Source organism: Octopus sinensis, linkage group LG5 (assembly GCF_006345805.1).
Source record: "Octopus sinensis linkage group LG5, ASM634580v1, whole genome shotgun sequence".
NCBI classification, from domain to species: Eukaryota; Metazoa; Mollusca; class Cephalopoda; order Octopoda; family Octopodidae; genus Octopus; species Octopus sinensis.
This window is the reverse complement of record NC_043001.1, coordinates 93,791,903-93,799,402: the sequence shown is the minus strand read 5'-3', so window position 1 is coordinate 93,799,402 and position 7,500 is coordinate 93,791,903.

Sequence of the window (7,500 nt, the reverse complement as noted above, 5' to 3'; positions counted from 1 at the left end):
AGTAAACTACTCTCATCTAAAATTCCGATTTTTTTTATCTTTTCAAAACGAATATTTATTCCTTTATATCCACGATATTTAAAGCTAAATAATAAACTGGGCATCGACCGTGATAACATAAAATACCTCTTAAATTCTTCTATAGAATAGTAGTTTAATATGATTTTCGTAATGTATTTTTATCACGCTGTCTTTTTTTTTGTATATTTTAATTCATTTCTTGTCCATTATTGACTAGCTCCTTCAAATCTTCTGGCTTTTTAGTCACCTCTCTCGCTCATTTTCACTTTGGTTCTCACTGTATCGCATCCTTTCTCGCCCTCCGCATCTCACCCATCATGTCTTTCAGTCATCTTTTTGCTGTATTCTGGTTTCTTTTCTTATGATTATGACATTGTAGCACTTTTCTATTATTTTCCTTGGTGGTCGTTGTATAATAGTACTTTCTTTCACTGCAGTAGATTTTCTTTCATTTTTGCTAATTCCTCAAATCAGTAAAATATAGACATACATGTGCGGCTAAACAATAATATGTCTACATATGCAGGTGTGCACACATACATACACCACACACACACATATATATATATATATATATATATATATATATATATATATATATATGTATGTATATGTATATATTTACTTATCTTCCATATTACGTTTTTTTTCAATCGTGATCTTATATCTCTCCCTACTTCTCTCAATGTCTCATGACGAACACACACACACACACACACACACATATATATATATATATATATATATTTATATATATATATACACATATATGAGTTGTATCGAATGTTTTCGTAGAGTCGTAAGTGAAAGGGGAACGCGCTGTAATGTCAACAGAACTGAATGCTATTAATATAGTGTAACGGAAAGTCGTCGAGCTGGCATAATCGTTAGCACGCTGGGCAAAATGCATAGCGGCAATTCGTCCACTTTCACATTCTGAGTTCAAATTTATCCGAGGTCGACTTTACTTTTTATTCTCGCCGATTCGATAAAGTAAGTAACACATGCGCACTGGGTTGATGTGACAGACTAACCCCTGCCCCCATGACGTTGCTAGCCTTCTGCCAAAATGTGACCCCACTATAGTCTAACGGTACACTTACGAGTACCTTATGTATCATAATCTATATTTATTGGAAATTATTGAATGTCTACGTTTCTTATGGGTATGTGCTGTGATGTTGATGGTAACTTTAAATCACATGATTCAACAGGAATCAATTGATCAATTCTTGTTCAGTTTAGGGGAAAATTTCGTATTAAAGTAAGGTGGTTTATAGAAGTTGTGTGGTCGGTGGGTGGGTCAGTTGTCCTATGCTTCTTTCTGTATGTTCTTGTTCAGTTAGTTTGAATGATTTGTACTAGTGTCAGTCTTGTCTCTTACAATTGTTGCATATCATTTGTAGATTGTTATGGATACAGGATGATGTGCATAACTCTGCCTAGAATTAATTTATCTAGCTGATTAAGGTAGGAACGCATTGGTTGAGCGTTAGAAATTCTGTGGTTATTCTAGTACATTTTTTTTCTGCACATAGGTGGGACTTGCTACACAAGTATTCTCTGGTGATCTCATCATTCATATTCAGGTATAAATTATTGGATTTCAACCATGCAATAGCTGTAGTTTTTCAGTAAGGCAAACAGCACATCTATTTTTCCCTCTTATATACAGCCTAGCCCTCTCCAATATTTTCCATTTGATATTATATGTTAACTATTCCTGATGGGTCTACCTCCTCATCCAGCTTCTACTGTGGTGATTAGGTGTCCCATATCAAACCTTCACCCTGAAGCCAAGCCAAGGGTATCCCTCTCACCCCCTCTCTCTCTCTCATTAGCACGCCGGACGAAATGCTTAGCGGTATTTCGTCTGTCTCTACGTTCTGAGTTCAAATTCCGCCGAGGTCAACTTTGCCTTTCATCCTTTAGGGTCGATAAATTAAGTACCAGTTGCGTACTGGAGTCGATCTAACAGACTGGTCCCCATCCCCCAAAGGTCCTGGCCTTGTGCCTAGAGTAGAAAAGATTATTCTTCCCTTTTCTCAGGTCACTTCCGGGCTTTTACTCTCTTAAAAAAAGATGCAGGAACGCATGTTTGTATGCATGAATGCATGCATCCATACATGCATGTATGTATGTATGTGTTTATTCTTATATATATATATATATATCCACCAATTCATCGAATGTCAAATTCAATTAGTGTAGTAACTCTTTCATTTCCCATTCATCTGTTAAACCAGAGAGTATTATCTGTCAATGCTTCCAATATTTACCGCTCATGTTGCTTAATACATCCCTTGACATTCATCACCTTTCTTCTCCTGGCCTCCTTGTGGCCTACTTTTATCATATAATCTATTCAAAGGAACACTTATGATAGGATTTTGAATGAGCTTTGCCTGTTTTTCAGAATTCACCATCATATCATATCTTCAATATATGTTTCCCTCTCTTTCCTGTCAAGTATTCCATTCAAACAGATTACCAGGAGTGGATCAGTACATACGGCTATGCACTCATATGGTTTTTGTACGTGATCATCAGTACATATCTATCTATCTATCTATCTATCTATCTATCTATCTATCTATCTATCTATCTATCTATCTATCTATCTATCTATCTATCTATCTAACTATATATATAATATATATATATATATATATATATCTACCTATCTATGTGTGTGTGTGTGTGTGTACTTGTGTATGTATACTCAAATATACGTATCTGCAAATGTATAGATGCAGCTGCGACTACGTGCACAAATATTTCTATATATTTGTATGCTAGTACCTTTAGAACTCGTCACTTAATGGCGCTTTAAACTGCCAACTCAGCTCCCTGTACGACACTGAAAAGTGAAAACGCAATATGTAGCCTACTTACAAAGAATAAAGAATACAATACACGCAGAAGCTACTCAGATGCACATATGGAACCGTGGAACCATTTATATGGCTAATATTTTTATGTGTGCATATGCGACTTTTCTATGCACACACACACACACACACAGACATACATATATATACATATATATATATATATATTTATATCGCAAATGAATCCAATATATATATATGTGTATATTTAAATGTATATATAATATATATGTATGTTAATTGTATGTATATATATATATATATAATATATATGTATATATATATATATTATGTATATATATATGTATATATATATATGTAGTGTATATATGTTTTGTATATATATGTATGTATATATGTATGTATATATATATGTATATATATATGTATGTATATATATATGTATATATATATGTATGTATATATATATATATATATATATATGTATATATATGTATGTATGTATACATATATCCGAGACGAATCCCAAACGCTTTATAGCTTTTCTGTATATACATACACACAAACACACACACACACACATATATATATATATATATAATTATACATATATACATATATCTGTGTGTGTTTACGTACATACTACATACATCATACATATACATACATCTGTACTCATACACTGTCCTTTTCTATGAGTGTGTAGTTTTATGTATACACAAACGCATGTGTATGCACGCGCGCGAATATTCGTAAAATGTTTTTTTTTTTTTTTCATATTACAAGTAGACTGAAATAGCAGTAAGGATGTGCACTATCTGTAGACATGCAGTGAGGCTTAAGTAATTTGGCTGGTAGCATTGAATCTGAGCAATTGATTTTTGATCAATTCTCCCCTACGATATGCTTTTGTTATTTGGAGTGCTGAGCTAACAATGGACGTCAACCAAATGGCGTCCTATACCTGATAATTTCATGGCAGCTGTCTGCTTGTATGCATACCAAATGTGATGTTAGTGTATGTGAATATGAACTTGTTTCCTTCCCTGAATCTATGTGTGTTTATTTAACTACATATCTGCTATAATAAAAAATAAAATCTGTATCTTTTTTTATCATGATTGTGTGTGTGTGTGTGTATGTTGATTTGTAAAAAAGACAAGAATGCTGCTTTCGTATATTGACGCATTTACATGCGAAAAACATGTCTTTCTATCTGCACAGGCACACGCGCACACACATACGCACATTATATAGATATACGTATATATGCGTATACATATATACACATATACATGTGTGAGTGTGTGCGTGTATATATATATATATATATATATATATATATATATATATATATATATATATATATTATATATATATATATATATATAAACACACACACACACACTACAACATAAAGTCTCCGAATCCGTATATTCCGAGGTGCTCGTTTCCGAGCCTGGTTTTTTATGAATATTCACTGTCTGAATGTTCTTTCAATCATCAAAGGCAAGTTTGGTGGAAACAATTATTGTTATGTTCTTTCGATTAAACATGCTAAGTTTTCAAATTGATTTGCTGAGTCGACAAAACAAGAAGTTAAAAGATATATATACATATATTCAAAATGTGACCGCGTGTGTACCGTTGGCGAATTTTTTTCCTCTGCCTTCCCTTCTCTGAATCTTTACTTCTCCTATGTTTCCGACGAAGAGCTCCACTCGAAACGTTAAACCCTCCTTTTTTCCTTCTTTCCTGAGCGTCCAATAATACTATATTTGTTCCACGTCCTCGCGTTGTTGTGTTTTTTTTGTGCTTTCATGTTTGAATTAACTATGTATATGCACACATATGCAGACACATATAAATGACGAATGCGAATAAAGCGACACTTCGAAGCTTCAATGTTACTCTCATACTTAATCTTGTAAAAGTTTAATTAACCTTCTCTAACACCCGACATTCAATAATCCTTCAGTTTGAGTTAAAATTATATATACATATATAAATATGATTTTCCAGCTTAACTGAAGAAAGAACCTGTATGTGCTACGTGATCCCAAAATAGAGTATATATAAATACACATGTGTGAGTGTTTCTTTTTGTGTGTTTGTTTAAGAGAAAGAGCATGTGTGTGTGAGTGTGTGTGCCTGCATGTGTGTATGTGTGTGTATTCTATTTCAGTGCATTTCGAAGCACATATAACTTCTCTTTGAGGTAAGATTGTAAACTATTTCTATATGCGTAAACATATGTATTTTGGTTGTTGTGCTTCTTGATAGACAAGAATGTTTGTGCATATTCGTTTTTACATGCTTTATTTCGTCATATTCGACTTAGACTTCTCCGGAGAAGGACATTCAACTATCGATAATACTTTACTGCCAGACAAATTCAAACTCTGCTGTTTGCCCTTTGCCCTGTACCTCAGGTTTCATTGGTCACCGTTCTTGTATGCTCACCGAAAGCTTAGATGTCTAGTGAACACCAGTCTTCTACGAACATTGGGAAGAGATCTGTAAACAATGGATTGCAAAATATTTTGATAAAAACCTACATCTTTTGTCTTTGCCCACTGCCCCTGTATACGACTGAAAATTTATAACTGATTTATTCTATTTTCCTTCAAATCATTTAGTTTATCTTTGATCCATACTAGAGGAGATAAAATAATGACTAACGATCTGTCAGTGTTGATTGCACCGAAATGCTTTTTTTGTTCTATTGTCTATACCATTTCTCCACCCCCACCGCTTTTTTTCTATTCGTTGTCCACGTGAAATTACCGTATTTGTGTAGGAGCGGGCAGGAATCGCAACGGCTCTGATATATTTGAAGCTCTATAATTAAATACTTTCAGACTGGAGTCGACTTTACTTGTCATCGCCCAAATGTCAATAAAATCCGTTCTTATTCTATATTCGGTCTGATTCAATGGACTGTAATGTAACATCAGAAAAAAAAACTGGCCTTTTTACTTGAAAAAAAACATTTCTTTGAATACATTTATCTTATTTTTTACCGTTGCTTTAATACTGAACGATTTATAACGGACAATAGTACAGCTTATTTCTTACTTATTTCTTATCAATATTGTGGCCGTTGGTGATGGTTGTGTTTGTGGTTGTGGTGGTGATACTGTCTATGTATTAAGTGTCGATGTCTTCTCTTCTGGTACTAACTGAAGCTATTTGGATAAGCAACAATACCTTATGGATATTAAAATGCCATTCAACCTAAGGGGATCTAACTTTACAAAGTCTGTTTGAATACCACATGCTGTTTAACTAATATGATGTATTGAGCCGGAGGGTAACACTCGTCAACAGCGTCTAGATATGGTGATTGACAGCCAGAGAATTCACGTAGGAAAAAGTGACAATTCTTTAGTGCAAAGTATTCATGACTATAAAAAGATTGGTGTTTTTGTCAGGTGATATTTAGTTTTATTAAGATATGTTACCGTGGGCAAGGAATTCTCTTTTGCAAATATCAGCTTTGAGATTTTAGATAGGTGAGTTCCAAATTTACATATACGAATACAATCAAATGCAAGCAGAACAAGAAATTAAATACATGTACACACACATGCATACGCACACACAAACTTACAAACACACACATAATACATACGTGCATACACACACACAAACATACGCATATATGTATATTGTATATATGTGTATTCATGCATGTATGCTTGTATGTATGCATGTATTTATATGCATACAATATTCCTTCATATTGAATGTTCTGTCGCAATAAAATGCTTGAGGAACTTCATACCCAGGCAAAGTTTATTCGTTCATTCTTATTATCGTAGTCATGCTTGGAATGACTAACAGAAAAGTAACTGAAATAATCAGCCATGCATGTAAGAACCAATGTATCTGCACGTTTATATCCGCCGCAATTTAGCCTTCTCTTTTATTTCACCCTCTTCTCTTTCTCGCTCCTTGTACCCATTTCTCTCACTCCCTCTCACTTTCTTTCTCTTTCTCCCTGTCTTTCTCCCTACTCTCTTCTGCATATACATAAATTCATATAAATAATATATATATATATATATATATATATACACGCACATACGCATACGCACTCAAACGATCGCATGCTAATATGTGTGTGCCTAGGGTGTACATGTAAGAAAGATTAAAGGTGAGAGTTTATGTTCTTGTGCATGTGTGCGTAGCTTTTTTTGGTACCAATGCGTTATATATGTTGCAACAAGCCGCAAGAAGTCAGATAATTTGTGCTTAGATCTCCACTGAATAACATTTAGTGGATATCAGGTGAATTTCACTGATATCTGCGTAACGCTTTTCAGTTTAGATCTAAGCACAAATTATTCCATCTTTCGTCGTTTGCGGCAACATATATATATGTATATATAATGCAACATAACCAAGCATATTTTCATGCAATAAAAGTTGCCGAACATTAATATTTTAGAATCATCTATTATTTCACAGAAGCTAAGTCGTTCACCGCATATTTTACTGAATGCTTGACAACAATATAATACTCTACGAATCAATAAAACCTCATGATATTGGCAGCCATTGTTTGGGTAAGTAAATTGATGAATTATTGCTGATTCATGCGCTAACAACGTAGCAGGAAATA